The following is a 15815-nucleotide window of genomic DNA, read 5'->3' as shown; positions in this document are numbered from 1 at the left end:
GGTCCAAACCTTTTGAGTAAGGCCCTTCATTTTGCCAGCTCGATTCTGTCAAGGGAAGTGAGAGACATTAGAGTTTCACTGTCTGATTCACTTTCCAGGTTGATAAGGGTCAGTATTCTTTGGACCCTAGCTCTTGGAGTAAGCTTGGGGAGTTGTCCTGTCGTGCCCCACTCTTGAACAAGCTCTGTGTCTTTGATCTTGTACAAAGGCTCATTGCCTTTCCTAGTGGGAAATTTTCCAGTAACAAGGTGTTGTTCAGTTGCCCATTTATTATGCAAGGCTTCATTGACATGTTCCTCTCCTATCTCAGCGACTAACAGTTCCTCGTGCTCCGTGATCATCGGCTCTTTGTAGGGCAATGTGATGTCAGGGGTAATGTCAATATTATACTCTTGGTGAAAAACATGAATGATTTCCCTCCAGGTTTTAAGGGGACTAATCTTCCTGACAATGTACCATCGCAAAGCAAGGCCAGTCAAGCTCGATTGGTACGATTGAATCATTCTTCGAACCCGTGCACGCCCGCAAGTAGGTCTCGGGCGGGAGGTATCAGCATACCTTTCGCATTCGGGTGCTTTGAGTTTTTCAGGGATCTTAATGCCGGTGTAATTGGACAAGTCCATGGGATTCTGCTCCTGTAGCTGGCTTAACTTTTTCATGATCTTTTCAAACTGTCTATAGTACTGGCTATTTTTTGGCAAATTTGTGGGTGTCATGATAGTGTTTAAGGCAACTGCAGAGTTGGGCTCAGCTTGAGTGGATTCCATTTGTCTTGAGAGTTGTTGAAGGACAATGGACATCTGTCCTACGCCGTCTTCAATGTTAATGAGGCAATTTTGTACATCATTCTGATCAGGCCTTATTATGTGAGGCCATTCGCGGGTGGCTGATAGTTGGCGATTCATGATTAATTGGTCATTGCGAAAACAATGAATGAGCACAAAAGTAAACAAAGATTGACCCATGGCAATGGTCTAACTGCTTTTTTATTTATCAAAAGAGGATTTGTAGACTGCCAACTCCTAACATCTAAAACTTGAAATTGAAATGACGAATGAAATACTAGATATTAAACAAAAGTCCCTAAACAATGGGACAAAACTTTCACACTATTAACACTAAGGGGCACATGATTGTCAATTTATATGCGACAGGGAGTCTTGTGCTTGCGCAGATGCTTGTTTTCTTGGACCGTCTCTGAGGTGTGCATCTAGTCCATTCCTAAATCCCTCTCCATGAGCTCTGCTTGCTCGTGCTGGTTACTCTCGCTGATTGAGTGAGGGACTGATGGCTTCCATTTTGTCGGGATACGATGGTTGTGGATGTAGGACATGGAGGCGTGGTGGGCTTTTTCTTCTCCCTCAAGCCCTTCAGGTACCACGATCCTTTTGCGATGGCACTTGTCCTAGGTTTCCTGAGCGGTAGAAACTTCGAATGCGTAGTCACGGCTTGTGTTGAAAAGAACTGAAGAGATATTCCTATTGAAATGCGGTGGGATCTCCTGAATGGCTCCATATTGTCGTGCCACCCGATAAGGGTGATAGAGAATGGTGCCGGTGAGGCCGAGTAACGGAATTGGGAGACAACGCTTGTAAGCGAAGCGAGCTCTCTTTTCATGGAACCAACCAACACACCATTGGAATGCCTCAGGAGCTGGGTCTCTTAGGAAGTTTACCCAATTTAAATAGCTTTGATTGGGAATGCATGGTCCTAAAACCATAAATTTTTGTAATGGGTTTTCGAAAGCATTTGTTTCGACGATCGCATGAAGTCTCGAAATTCGCTTAGGTGAGAAAAGAACCAGACTCGTAAAATTTCAAGAGAGGCTCGTATGATTTTCTCCGTGTTGTCTTTAAAACGATTAAAATACAAGAATGTTTCAGTTAAAATCATGTTGACATAATTCCCCCCTCTCAAGATTTGATCAACTATCCATGCCATCTTAGGACTTATGGCATTTCTTTGATGGGGGAAGATGACGAGCCCGAAAAATGCCAGGAGGAAAATCTCACTTTTTTGGGTCATAGGCTGATTTTGGAAACATGCATTCATAAATTCTAGTGGGCAGGTATTATGGTTATCTTCAAGAATTTATATCATAGTATGGACTTCAATTCTTAAAAGCCGCGCTAACCCACGTAGCGGGATGATGCCTGTTGATGGTTTGACGAGCTTTTTCTCAAGAGGCATTCCAATGACGATGCTATATTCTTCCAGGGTTGGGGTTAGCTCAAACCTACCAAACATAAAAGTAACTGTCTTCGGGCACAAGAAATATGCCATGGCTTGTATGACTTTAGGGTGAACAGTGATTTGGATCAACGATAGGAGATGACCGACTTTGGCCTTCACACGCTCTTGGGCAAACTGATCTAATTGACCCCACTATCTAAAGAGCTCCGCCTTGGGAGTAGGAATGAATTGGATATCGTCTTTCCCCATCGCATATAGACTGGGACTTGAAAAGCTTATCCTAAATTGCCATGGGCTAAATAAAAAAACTGAGTAAAAGTAAAGAAATTACTTTTGCTTTTTAAAGAAAAATGGCAAGCACAAAGATATGCGCATGGGATGTGCGGCTCGATTTCTAACTGAGAAGGTTTGGTGAGATTAAAAAGATATCCGCCCGTCGCAATCTCGCGTTAGCGCATACCCTTCTAACCTTGGCTAAGAAATTCGGGAAAATAAATGTAACCTCTACATTGCAGTCTCGTGTTCGAGATCGTTTCTTTCTTAACACCATCCTATAAATCCTATGGCGGCCCAGGTCCGGTGGCCGGGTTGTGTGTGCCATGTGTAGTGTTTAAAACAGTAAAGCATGCACAACAGTTTATAATCACAAGATAATCTATTTTAAGTAAAATTAAAATAAATTTCTAAGCTTTTGACCTGCATAAAGAAAAAACCTAAGTCAGTAAAGAATTTAAACAAGACAAAAACGGCCTAAGTCTTCAAAGTCCCCAGTGGAGTTGCCAAGCTGTCGCGACCTCTTTTTTCGGCGCCCGCAATCGAGTACGGGCACCTAAGGAGGCTAATGGCTCAACTGAATTTATTAAACCCGGACTCTCTCAAGTCCACCAATTCGCAACTTAATGGTTCAAGTTTTTAACCTGTAAATCAATTTTTAAAATGGAGTCGCCACTAATCGATTTGGGGTGGGTTGATTAGAAACCCAAGCGAAGTATCGAGAGAAATACTCACTCCTGCGCAACAAGAGAAACTAGGATCGATGACTTGATTACACTAGTTAATCACTAATACCCTTTCGGTACCTAATCTTGTTTAAACCTTGAGGTTTTTGGATGTTCAAGGGATTTTCCATGCATTTTTGGAGGAAAAATATTTTTGAGTCTTTTTCTAATTTTTTGGACATAAAAGGGATTTTTTTGGATTTTTTGGTATTTTTGGAAAAATACAAGTCTTTTGGCTTTTTCATGAATTTTTGCTTTTTTTGGATTTTTTGGCATTTTTGGAAAATATGGAATATATATATATATATATATATTTTTTTTTTTTCGGAAAATAAAATATTTTTAAATATTTTTGGAAAATAAAATATTTTTGATTTTCTTGATGTTTTCAGAAAATAAAACTTCTTTCAACATTTTTTTAAATATTTTTCGATTTTCTGAAATTAAAACATTTTTAAATATTTTTCGAAAATAAATTATTTTTATTTTTTATTTTTTGTGAAATAAAAAATAAATAAATTATTATTTATTTTAAAATATTATAAAAACTAACCCGGGTCGGATCCGCGGGTTGGGTCCGACTTGGGTTGGCGATCCGCACGCGTTGCGGGCCCGACTGGATTTTTTTCTTTAAAAAAAAAAAAAAAAAAAAAAGCGAAATGGCGTCGTGGCCGAGCGTTTTGGGACGCTTGGCCCGGCTGACGGCCCGCTCCGACAACCTGCTCCCCGGCGAAACCCTACCCGACCCGGCTCCGACTCGGGCCTGAATTTCCGCCGCCCCCGTAATCTGCGGAATGCCTACCTAGTTCCCGATTTGGGTCCGACCCGCCTACCTAGGGTCGCGACTCGGAAAATCGGGAACCCTAGGGTTTCCCAAATGCGGCGACGGTGACGGCGGTGACAGCAACGACGACGGCGGCGACGGAAGGGGGCTACGATGAACGGCAGGGACGACATCTACGGGCTTTTTACCTTTTCTTGAACGGGGGCTACGATGGCGAAGGCAGGGGGCGATTTGCGACGGTGGAGGCCACGACGAGCAACGACGGTGATGGCGAGGCCTGGGTTTGGTCAGATCTGGCCGGGGCTCTCTCTCTCCCTCGGGCTCGCCCTTTGAGCTCCCCGAAGTGTCTCGGGGACCCCTCCGAGCTCACCACGCCACGGCCAACCCTGCACTCGAGCTCCCTGAAGTCTTTTAGGGGACCCCGAGCTTCGGCTGGCCTCTCTCTCTCTCCATGATCTCTCTCTGTTCGTCTTCTCTGTGTGTGTTTGGTTGCTGGGATTGACGGCCTATTTATAGGCCGAGGGGCGGCCAGTCGACGGAGCTCGACCGTTGGTCGCCGCGGCCTTCGCCGGCCTTCACCGGCGTCCCATCTGACGCCAGCTAGCCTCCTGCTCCACATGCGCTACTGCTCCTCCCTTTTGCTCCGGCGTCGCGCCTTCGGTGCGTGCTGCCCACCCGGTCGGGGAGGAGGAGATGAAGGTGCGGGTCGAGTTGCGGGTTGGGCCGGAGGCCCGAGGAGGGGGTTGCTTTTTCTGTTTTCTTTTTCGTTTCTTTTCCTTTTTTTCTTTGTTTATTTATCATCCGAAAAAAGATAAAAAATAAAATAAATAAAAACAAAAGTAAAACCTAATTTATTAAAATGAAATTTTAGGCGTCAACACTTCTCCTTGTTGCCAATTGAGTCCTCAAGAAAGTGAGAAGCGTAAATGCCTTTGACGTCTAGTAGAGAACAACTGATACCATCACCGAAGGTTGGTTCTACATTTTGCTCCCGAGATGAGTTTTCTCAACAACTCCCCCTTCTCTTTGGCTTCGGTTTGAGCAAGGTTATTTCCATCCTTTGGATCTCATTCTTTTTCAATACCCTCAACACCTGTTTGTTGAGCATCTCCAACGTTCTCATTTCTGTAGCACCTTCCTCATCTCCTCTAGCTTCTACTTCTTTGTCAATCTCTTCCTCATCATGATTTCCTTTGTCCTCTTCTTCTTCTATGTCTTTCTTCTTCTTCTTTTTCTTCTTCTTCTTCTTCTTCTTCTTCTTCTTCTTCTTCTTTCTCACTCTCTCCTGCTTCTTCTTCAGATTTGCTACATTTGTGACAGGATATCTCATAGCAATGTTTGCTATATTGCTACAATGTCAGAGAGAGTCTCCTCATTAGTTTCTTCCTCGTCCTCATCTTGTAACAACAAGACAAGTCTTTTTCTTTTGGGGGTTTTAGAGACTATACTTTTTCCTTTCCTCTTATTCTCAATCGTAAACCCTATCTTGGTTGAACTAGTAGATCCTTTCTTCATTACTTCCCAAACATCATCAATATCCTTTAATCTCATCTTGGAGATCATTTTAAGACCAATTTGCATAGGAGGAAAGGTTCGTAGTAAAAGTTAGAAGGAGGTTGAATTTGAAAATACTTGAAGAGCCTGGTCACCAAGACAGCATAAGAATGTTGGCCTTTCTCCTTCATCACTATTCTAAACATATGTAGTGGAATGATATATGGCAGAGAGAAGGCAACTCCGTTGCAAATAACCCATATCATTTTGGCCTCAAATTTGGAAACATCAGTCTTTGAAGCAGCCTTTGGTTTGATATAGTTTATGGTAATGTTATGAAGTAGAATGTTGGAAGCGGATAGCCTAGAGTAGGTTATACTTCCCTTAGAATCTTGTCCTTTACTAGAAACTTGATCACTTCGTTATATGAGACAATAATAGGCGTAAAACCATTTCTTTTCAACTCCCAAAATGCCAGCTAGCAAATCAACATCTACATTAATTTTTTTCACATACAGTGAATTGAATATGTGTGGATCCAAAATGGATAGGTTCAAATAAAAATAAGCAATTAATCTAGCATCAACATAAGACGTTTCCAAACAAAACTTCTCCATTTGAAGTTTGACAAACTTTTCTCTCAAAGGCACTTTGATTCTTTCTAGAAAATCAAAGTCTACGGTGTGGGGATTAATCACACCCTTGTTTAGCATCTTCGCATAAACTTCTTTATGCTCTTTAGATCTAAACAACTTCCCTCTAGACCCTATAACTATCCTCTCATTTTAGGCTAAAAATTCTTAAACGTCCTCTCATAATCGTCTTCCTTGTTCTTTTCTGTGTAACTCTCCGTTCGAAATCTAGAGCCAGTAGGAAATATAGTAAACCCCTCCCTCACTTGTTCAGGTTTCACCAACCCTAACTTCTCCATGGCTTTCAAAAATAATGTCTCGTTTTCGTACCCATTTTATCTTAAGAAATTTGTAATGAAATCCATATGGCTCCCTCATTTCTTTGAGAAATTGTAATGCTTAAGGAGAATATCAAGTTTCCTTATCGAGATAGGGGTTGCATTTGGACTGACTTCTTGCTCCATTGAGAGTTGATTTGTGCTATGTGGGGATGCTTCTCCAGTGATATCCAAATGTGTTTGAGTGTCTTTCACAAATTGAGGCCCTCTATTGGTTATGTGGGATGATTTTCACTGCGAAGAGATTGAGACGGACTAGGAAGACTTTGAAGACATGACGACAAATGAGATGGTGAAAGAAGGCGATCAAGATTACGGTTTGCAAAGTAGGCTTTGAAGAGAGGAAGATGATCAAATTAGAGAGAAAAATGCTTCAAAGATTTAAAATTTGCTAAGAGTGATTTTGTGAGAAATAAAAGAGAAGAAAGACGCTTTTTTTTAAAGAAAATAAACAATAGCAAATGAACATGCGCAAAAAGGAAAATAACTGTAATTTTGGAATTTTTGAAAAATAACAAAAAGAGTTTTAGAAAATTTTGATTTAAATTCCGAAAAAAATAAGAGATGAAAAGAATAGATAACAATTCCCAAGAATTATAAATGGTAAATAAAAATTTGAATAAATATAAAATATCCATACCTCTTTGATAAGGAATGCAACTTATGTGCCAAAATTTGAAATACAAGTACTTGAGTTTGAATGATGCGTCTTCCAGAAGATTGCACTTTGAGTCTGCCTTGTATAGACTTTAACCAAAATTGTAAGTAATATGCAATTTTTCATGAATAAATTCAAACATACCTTTCTCCAAGGGCTCGGTGAAAATATATTCTAGTTGATTCTTTGAATCAACAAACTGAATATTTATTTCACCATTTTGCATGTGATCTCTTATGAAATGATGTTGAATTTCAATGTGCTTCGCTCTTGAATGGAGAATGAGATTCTTGGTGAGATTAATTGCGCTTGTGTGGTCGCATTTGATCTTAGTACATGATTTTTCTTCTTCAAAATCTCTCAGTTGTTGTTGAATCCATAAAATTGGAAAGCAACAATTGCCATGAGCAAAATATTCTTTGCAATTGAAAGAGCCATAGTATTTTATTTCTTGGAGAGCTAGGACACCAACATCTATCCCAGAAGTTGACATGTCCTAGAAATATTTTTCCTGTCGACTCTACAACCAATTAGGTCAACATCTGAGTATCCAAGCAAAAAGTAAAGTCTCATCCTTCTGGATACCATAGACTTAACTTTGGATTAGTGATAAAATATTTGATAATATGTTTAATAGCACTAAGATGCAATTCTCTAGGATCAGCTTAAAACCTAACACACATGTACATACTGAATAAAATATCAAGACGAGAAGCGGTAAGATAGAGAAGAGAATCGATCATGCTTCTGTAGGTTCATTGGTCAACTTTTTTCCCATCTTCATCCTTATCAAGTTTAGAAGAACTTGAGATAGGAGTTTCAGACTTCTTGCAATTTTCCATACCAAATTTCTTGATTACATCTTTGACATGTTTTTGATTGATGAAGGTTCCTTCTTTGGATTGTCTGACTTGTAGACTCAGAAAGAATGTCAATTCTTCTATGATGCTCATCTCGAATTCTTCCTGCATAGACTTAGAAAACTTATTGTACAAAAACTCATTGGAAGAACCAAAGATAATGTCGTCTACATATATTTGAACAAGTAATAAGTCTTTACCTTCCTTCTTGATAAATAAAGTAGTGTCAATCATACATTTCTTGAAACCATTACTCACTAGAAACTTGCTCAATCTTTCGTACCAAGCGCAAGATGCTTGCTTCAGACCATATAAAACTTTCTTTAGTTTACAGACAAAGTTTGGTTTTCTAGGATCTTCAAATCTTAGACGTCCATTTGAAGTAGCTTAAAGTTACGAAAACATGCATAAACTAGTAGTAACATTATAGCTTCGAAGTTGGCTACAAGTGCATATATTTCATTATAGTCTATCATTTCTTCTTATGTGTATCCTTTTGCCACAAGTTTTGCCTTGTTTTTTGTCACTTTTTCCTTTTCATCCATCTTGTTTCTGAATACCTATTTAGTTCCAATCACAAATTTTCCTTTTGGTTTAGGAACCAACTCCCTAACATCATTGATCTTGAATTGTCGAAGTTCTTCCTATATTGCTTCTATCTAGCTTTCATCTTATAAAACTTCTTTTACCCCCTTTGGTTTCACTTAATAAACAAGTGCTAAAGTATTTGGATCCTCCTTCCTTTTGGATCCGGTGCTGATGCCTTCTTCTAAGTTTCTAATGGTGAGGTTTTAGAACGACTCGACTTGTGTTTCCAATTCTTGTTAAATTTGTTATTTTCTTCAAGGGTCTCATGATTGTTTGTCTCTATTGATTCTTCTTTTTTATCTTTAATTTGAACTTGTTCAACGAAAGGCTGATCTTGTTTTGGCGACTCAGATTTTGTTAAGTCTATGACTAATTTAGATTATTTAAGTTGAATATGATCTTATTGAGTCTAGTACATTTCTTGAGATCTGATGTTCATTGATTCTTTAATAGTCTAGGTGCTTTTGTTGAAGACTCTATATGCCTTGCTTATTAGAGAATATCAAAGAAATATTCATTCATCGACTTTTCTTCAAATTTATCCGGACAATCATATGCATTTTTTAAGATAAAACACTTGTAACCAAAAACATGAAAGTATGAAATATTTGGCTTTCTCCCTTTGTAAATCTCATAGGAGGTTTCCTCTAGGATGGATCTTAGAAACACTTTGTTAATTATGTAGCAAGTAGTAGAGATTGCTTTTGCCCATAAGTGAAAATAGATTTTGCTTTCAATTAATATAGTTCTGGCCATTTCCTATAAAGTTTGATTTTTCCTCTTTACAAGTCAATTCTATTCATGAGTGTAGGGAGAAGAGAAAACATGTTGAAAGTCATTTTCATTACAAAAACTTGTAAAATCTTCATTTTCAAATTCTCCCCCATAATCTATTTTGATACTAGAAATAACATAATCTTTATCATTTTGAATCTTTTTAGCAAACTTGAAAAAACAAAAGAAGGCTTCTACTTTATTTGCTAAGAAGAAAACTCATGTAAATCTTGAGTAATCATCTACAATCACTAAAAAATATTTCTTACCTCAAATGTTTTGCGTTCTAGTAGGTTAAAAAAAAAACTATGTGAATGAGCTGCAAAACATGGTTAGTAAAACGCGTTTTATGGATTTAAATGAGCTTCTGACTTGTTTTCCCAAAGTGCATGGAATACACAATTCAAACTTCTGGCAAACCATTTTAGAAAGACCACATGCCGGCTTCTTGGAGGATAGCTTTACGATTTGTTTCATGCTGATGTGTCCTAGCTTGTGGGCCATAGATTTGCTTAATCTTGAATTGAAATAAAAAAATGAGAACTCCTTAGATTTATATCTAGAAGATATATGTTGTCATGCCTATGTTTGGTGAAGGTTTGTGAGAAGTTTCGACTAATCCCGAACAAATATTCTCTTGAATGTTGATTCTAAATCTTGTATCACAGCTAAGCGATACTTAGAAAATTGTAATTAAGACCTTTCACCTGGGAAACATTGTTGGTGATTAAGTTGTCAATCCTCACTGTTACCCGTTCAATAATTTTTCCATTGCTATTTCATCCAAAAGAAACACTTCCTGCTTTTTGTTTTTCTAATTTAATAAAGTTGTTTGAGTCTCCTTGTAATATCTGGAATTTCCATATTTATAATGATGTAATATTCAAAAATTTGTGTTATGATAATGATACTTAGATTTTGAGCTAAGTATTAATTGCCTTAGTATTCGGAAAAGTGAGCGGAGACTTTAATCAAATTCGTAAATTTTGTGGGATGTGGCTGGTAATTTTTGTGAACTTAATCGTCTAGGGTTCGATGTGTGAATCGAATTATGTGTGTGTTAATAATAGAACGACATTAATTAAATTACTATAGTTTTACTAATTAATGGTTGTTATTAATCACGTAAGTTTTAGTTAATTGATAATAATATTGTTGAATAATTTGTATTAATGGTGTCAGAAGAAGGAGAGTACATTCTGCTTTGCTACATTTTCTATTTCAAAATCTATTAATTAAAATTAGAAGTGCCACATGTCATTGAACAAAGGTTTGCATGGCCATGTATTCTTAGAACATAATATTTTGTGATTAAATTCTTTTACACTTAAACTAAGTATGGATTATTGCAAGATGACTCATTTTCTTTATGCATTTTCTTTTGCCAAGTGCAAGGGCTCTATTTTGCATTATTGCCATATCAAGCTGAAGATTAACACACAATTTTACATCTAGCATGGTAAGTGTTGACACCTAATTTTTACAATTTTATTATGTACAAGATTAGGAATTAGTCACTAAAAAAAAAAAAAAAAAAAAAAAAAAAAAAAAAAAAAACAAAAACAAAAGCAAAAGGAGTTAGGGAAGAGAATAAGAACACAAGATTTATAATGGTTCGGCTTAATCCAAGCCTACGTCCACTCTCCCACGCTAACAGCCTTCTTGGCTGGATTCCACTATGCAATCAACAAGAGATTACAACTTCGAGTGCAAACACTTAGTAGTAAATCACACTATCTCACTAAGTCACTCTTTTGGTATTTCTCTCACGATTACAAACGTTTAAGCTCTCAAGAGACAAGTATATGATCGAAAGTCGCTCAGACTTTGGAATTATAAATTCTACGCTCCGTCTCTTACTTGCTCATCGGTCATTCATCTCCTTAAATACTCCTCCACTTCCAAACTACCCATTGGACAGTATCCCGGAGAATCGTCTTCCAATATACCCATTGGACAACACTGTATCTAGAAAATTTGGTAGCCGTTGAGTGACAAAGGTAGAATCCCAAATTGATTCCGATCGCCCATACAAACGAAATCTTGGTTTCCATAAGTAAAGCTTATTCGTATAGAAAGTTCTTGTCTTCAAGATCTAATTGTCAATCAATTAGATTGAATCAATCAAATCAATATTGATGTGGAATCCAAACCAGATCACTAGCCGTTATATGATTGGGCTTGAGTTACGTTACGTTGAGTCCGGATATAAAGTCTGATAGCAATAGACTTTACAACTGAGTCAGACTTTACAATCTGGGTCTGAACATATCCGGCTTCGAACAGATTTAGCTTTAAGGTCTGTACCCGGTTCAGCTTCAGCATAGAGTCCGTCTTCCGGTTCATCATTCACGTTCGCCCGGAATTAGTAAGAGTTGATAGACTTCGATGTAGAACAGACTTTGACACTAAAGTCCGGCGGTCTTCAGACTTTGAGTCTTGAGTCGACAATCTTCAGACTTTGAGTCTTGAGTCCTGCGCCTTCAAACTTTGACACATAAGTCTGGAAATCTTCAAAATATACTGGACATATGTTACGTTCAGTCTTCCGCCGTCTTCGACTTTGATAATATCCTCTACATGTTCTAACATCTGCATGGTCTATTACTCAACCATCAAACATGTTAGTAGCCTTTGATTTATTTTGTCATCTTCAAAACATCATAAGGGATTTCCCTAACAATCTCCCCATTTTTGATGATGACAAAACAATCTCTGAATATGCAGATTTGTAAACACACTTTTAAAAATATTAATTTAAATCAAAGGATATCATAAGATAGCAAATAGATTGAGCATAACAATATATAGAAAAATAATCGCAGCTCAATATTATGCAATAAATAATATCAACCAATCAACACATATGCATATTCATATTCTCTCCCCCATTTTGTCATAATCAAAAAGCGATAACAATGGATTCACGTAGAGAATGATAACAAATATCTTGCATGAATCACAGTTTCCAAAAATCAGCTTTTATCGAATATTAAAGATATGCAATATAGCTCACTTTGATTATATCAGCAAATATCCAATAAAAATCACGGATGCATCATAAAATTCACGTACCTTTTTTGTCATAATAAAATGATAATATTAATAAGAGATTTGTTAATGACAAAAGGTAATAAAAGATGCACTAACCATATTTTTAGAACAAATTCTGACACATTTACCTTTCCTTCCATCCATAATAAGATTACGATCAATCCAAAAAGATTTTTCCATAATTGATCAAAGCTCTCCCTCAATTGTTGCCTTTTTGAGATGATCACGATTCTTTTCCTTTTCTTTTGGATTCAATTTCTCCCCCTGTGATCATGACAATATTTGCGAATAGAATTGTTGCTTGTGCACGTTGAAAAGAATATTTTTCTAGTATTTCCCTTTTCTCCATAAAATAGTATAGAATCTCCATGATTTTCTGATTGAGTTTTCCAAAATCCATATGGAAGATTCTTTTGTGACCAATTGTCGCAGGAGATATTTTCTGATTGCACCAAAATTTGCGTAGATTCGCAATCATCCTTCCCTTAAAGAATTTCCTGCAATCAACTCATTTCCCTTTTTGGTATCCATCAATTTGGATCCTTCCTTGACGTTAGAGTAAACTATGAAATCTCCATAATCAAATATTCTTTCTTAATTCATCATAACAAAGTATTCAAAGAAAGAATATTATGCACAATAATATCTTGCATCATAAATTAATATCACGTAAAACAGATTTTCACTTTGCAAAATATGAATAAATCTGAGAGTATAAAATTAAACCAAATAAATTCTTTTGTCTTTAAGCATGATATCAAAAATGATCACACGTATCAAATTAAATTTCGAATCACAAAAACAAATTATGCGATTCTTTCTTCAATAAAACAAAATATGATCATTACAAAATCTGAATCAATCAATGATATATCGAATTTCAAGCATAATGAGAATTATGTGCCCAAAAACATTCCTTACCAACTTCTTCTTTTCTTTTATTTCCTCGATTTCCTCATCGGATTCTGAGTCCGTGTCCGAGTCGACTTTGATTCGAGTCTATGTTTGAGTCAGACTCAGATTCTGAATGTGCCATCAAGCATAAATTTCCTTGCTCATCATCTTCTTTTATTGTTCTTTTCTGGCCATTCTGCTTGTATTTTCTTCCATCGAAATATGGTGGCCTTGTGTTGCTTTGCCCTTCCATAAGTCCTGGTGCCAATATACTAGCCATAAAGAATCTTTAGCTCAAAAGTAAAAACACTTTTATAAACCGAGCACTTGGCTCTGATACCAATTGTGAGTGCTAGTATGAACAAAATAAAGGAGTTAGGGAAGAGAATAAGAACACAAGATTTATAGTGGTTCGGCTTAATCAAGCCTACGTCCACTCTCCCACGCTAACAGCCTTCTTGGCTGGATTCCACTATGCAATCAACAAGAGATTACAACTTCGAGTGCAAACACTTAGTAGTAGATCACACTATCTCACTAAGTCACTCTTTTGGTATTTCTCTCACGATTACAAACGTTAAGCTCTCAAGAGACAAGTATATGATCGAAAGTTGCTCAGACTTTGGAATTATAAATTCTACGCTCCGTCTCTTACTTGCTCATCGGTCCTTCATCTCCTTAAATACTCCTCCACTTCCAAACTACCCGTTGGACAGTATCCCTGGAGAATCGTCTTCCAATATACCCATTGGACAGCTACGTATCTAGAAGATTTGGTAGCCGTTGAGTGATAAAGGTAGAATCCCAAATTGATTCCGATCGCCCATACAAACGAAATCTTGGTTTCCATAAGTAAAGCTTCTTCGTATAGAAAGTTCTTGTCTTCAAGATCCAATTGTCAATCAATTAGATTGAATCAATCAAATCAATATTGATGTGGAATCCAAAACCAGATCACTAGCCGTTATATGATTGGGCTTGAGTTACGTTACGTTGAGTCGGATATAAAGTCCGATAGCAATAGACTTTACAATGCTGAGTCGTAGACTTTACAATCTGGGTCCAACATATCTCGCTTCGAACAGATTTAGCTTTAAGGTCGTACCCAGTTCAGCTTCAAGATAGAGTCTCCGTCTTCCGGTTCATCATTCACGTTCGATGCTGGAATTAGTAAGAGTTGATAGACTTCGATGTAGAACATACTTTGACACTAAAGTCTCGGCAGTCTTCGAGACTTTGAGTCTTGAGTCAGGCAATCTTCGACTTTGAGTCTTGAGTCCGGCGGTCTTCGGACTTTGACACGAAGTCTGGAAATCTTCAAAATATACTGGACATATGTTACGTTCAGTCTTACGGCCCGTCTTCGACTTTGATAATATCATCTACATGTTCTAACATCTGTATGGTCTATTACTCAACCATCAAACATGTTAGTAGCCTTTGATTTATTTTGTCATCTTCAAAACATCATAAGGGATTTCCCTAACAGGTTGGACGTTTTGTTGGTTTATATTTTCTGTTATAGATAAAAATGAAAGGTAAAGTCTATTTATGTTTGTATTATACTTGTTGGATGATTATACATTCATTTTGTGTATATCAGTTGAAATGGTAAGATAATTTTTCTAACTTAAATCTATAGATTTCAGATGTGTAGGATGAACATCTCTCAACCTTTGCACTATGGAGTTCATGTGTATAATGAAGCTTTTTATGAAAGTGTACTTGAACCAGAGTTTGGAATAATATATACCAAGTATAGTTCTACGATATGGGTTGATGTAGGGGGTTTCACGGAGGGGGTTCCTTTCCGATTCATTACTTGGTATTGAAATCTTGATGGAGAGTTAGTCCGTCCGTTGAGTAACTTCGATGTGGATGTTGGAGATGTAGCGAGACGGAGAAGTTATCAAAGGCCGTGACTTAGTTTGTGTCTTTTGCTCGAAATGTAATGAAGTTGTGAATTTATATGTGGTAGAACTAAAAAGAAGTAGAAGTATATTTGTTATAATTGTGAGGTTTTAATAGTTAAAAGAACAATAGTAAATTTTCATTATGCTTCTGCATACTAAAATAGAATAATAATATAAGATATACGTGTCGAAAAACATTCCGGATGTCATACTTCTGTCATATGTGGAGAAATACCATTTGCTTTTCTTCTTAATGGTGACCTGCAATCAAAAATAGATCTCAAACTTTCTTTTGTACCCAAATTTTCTTGGGTCTTAAAGAGTGAATGTAAAAAGTTGCTTTTACCTAATCCTTCTTAATAGGTCTCCGAGACTCTACGACATTCATTCTCAAATTGTTATGGATCCTCACATTTATAACATTTAAGAGCATTTTGACCAATAGATTTTGTAAAAACTTTTTGAAAATGATTTTTATAAACTGGTCTAGGGAGTCTCTATTTGAGTCTCTCCTCGACTTTTGGAAAGTCAATTGAAGCATCATTTTCTTTACTAAAACCTAAACCATATTTGTTGTAACGGGAATTTGAATTGAAAGAATGTGTTCTAAAGTTTTCGAACCTTTTAAAAATTTT

This window comes from Eucalyptus grandis, chromosome 3 (genome assembly GCF_016545825.1).
Source record: "Eucalyptus grandis isolate ANBG69807.140 chromosome 3, ASM1654582v1, whole genome shotgun sequence".
Classification (NCBI taxonomy): domain Eukaryota; kingdom Viridiplantae; phylum Streptophyta; class Magnoliopsida; order Myrtales; family Myrtaceae; genus Eucalyptus; species Eucalyptus grandis.
Note: the sequence above shows the minus strand (reverse complement) of the source record.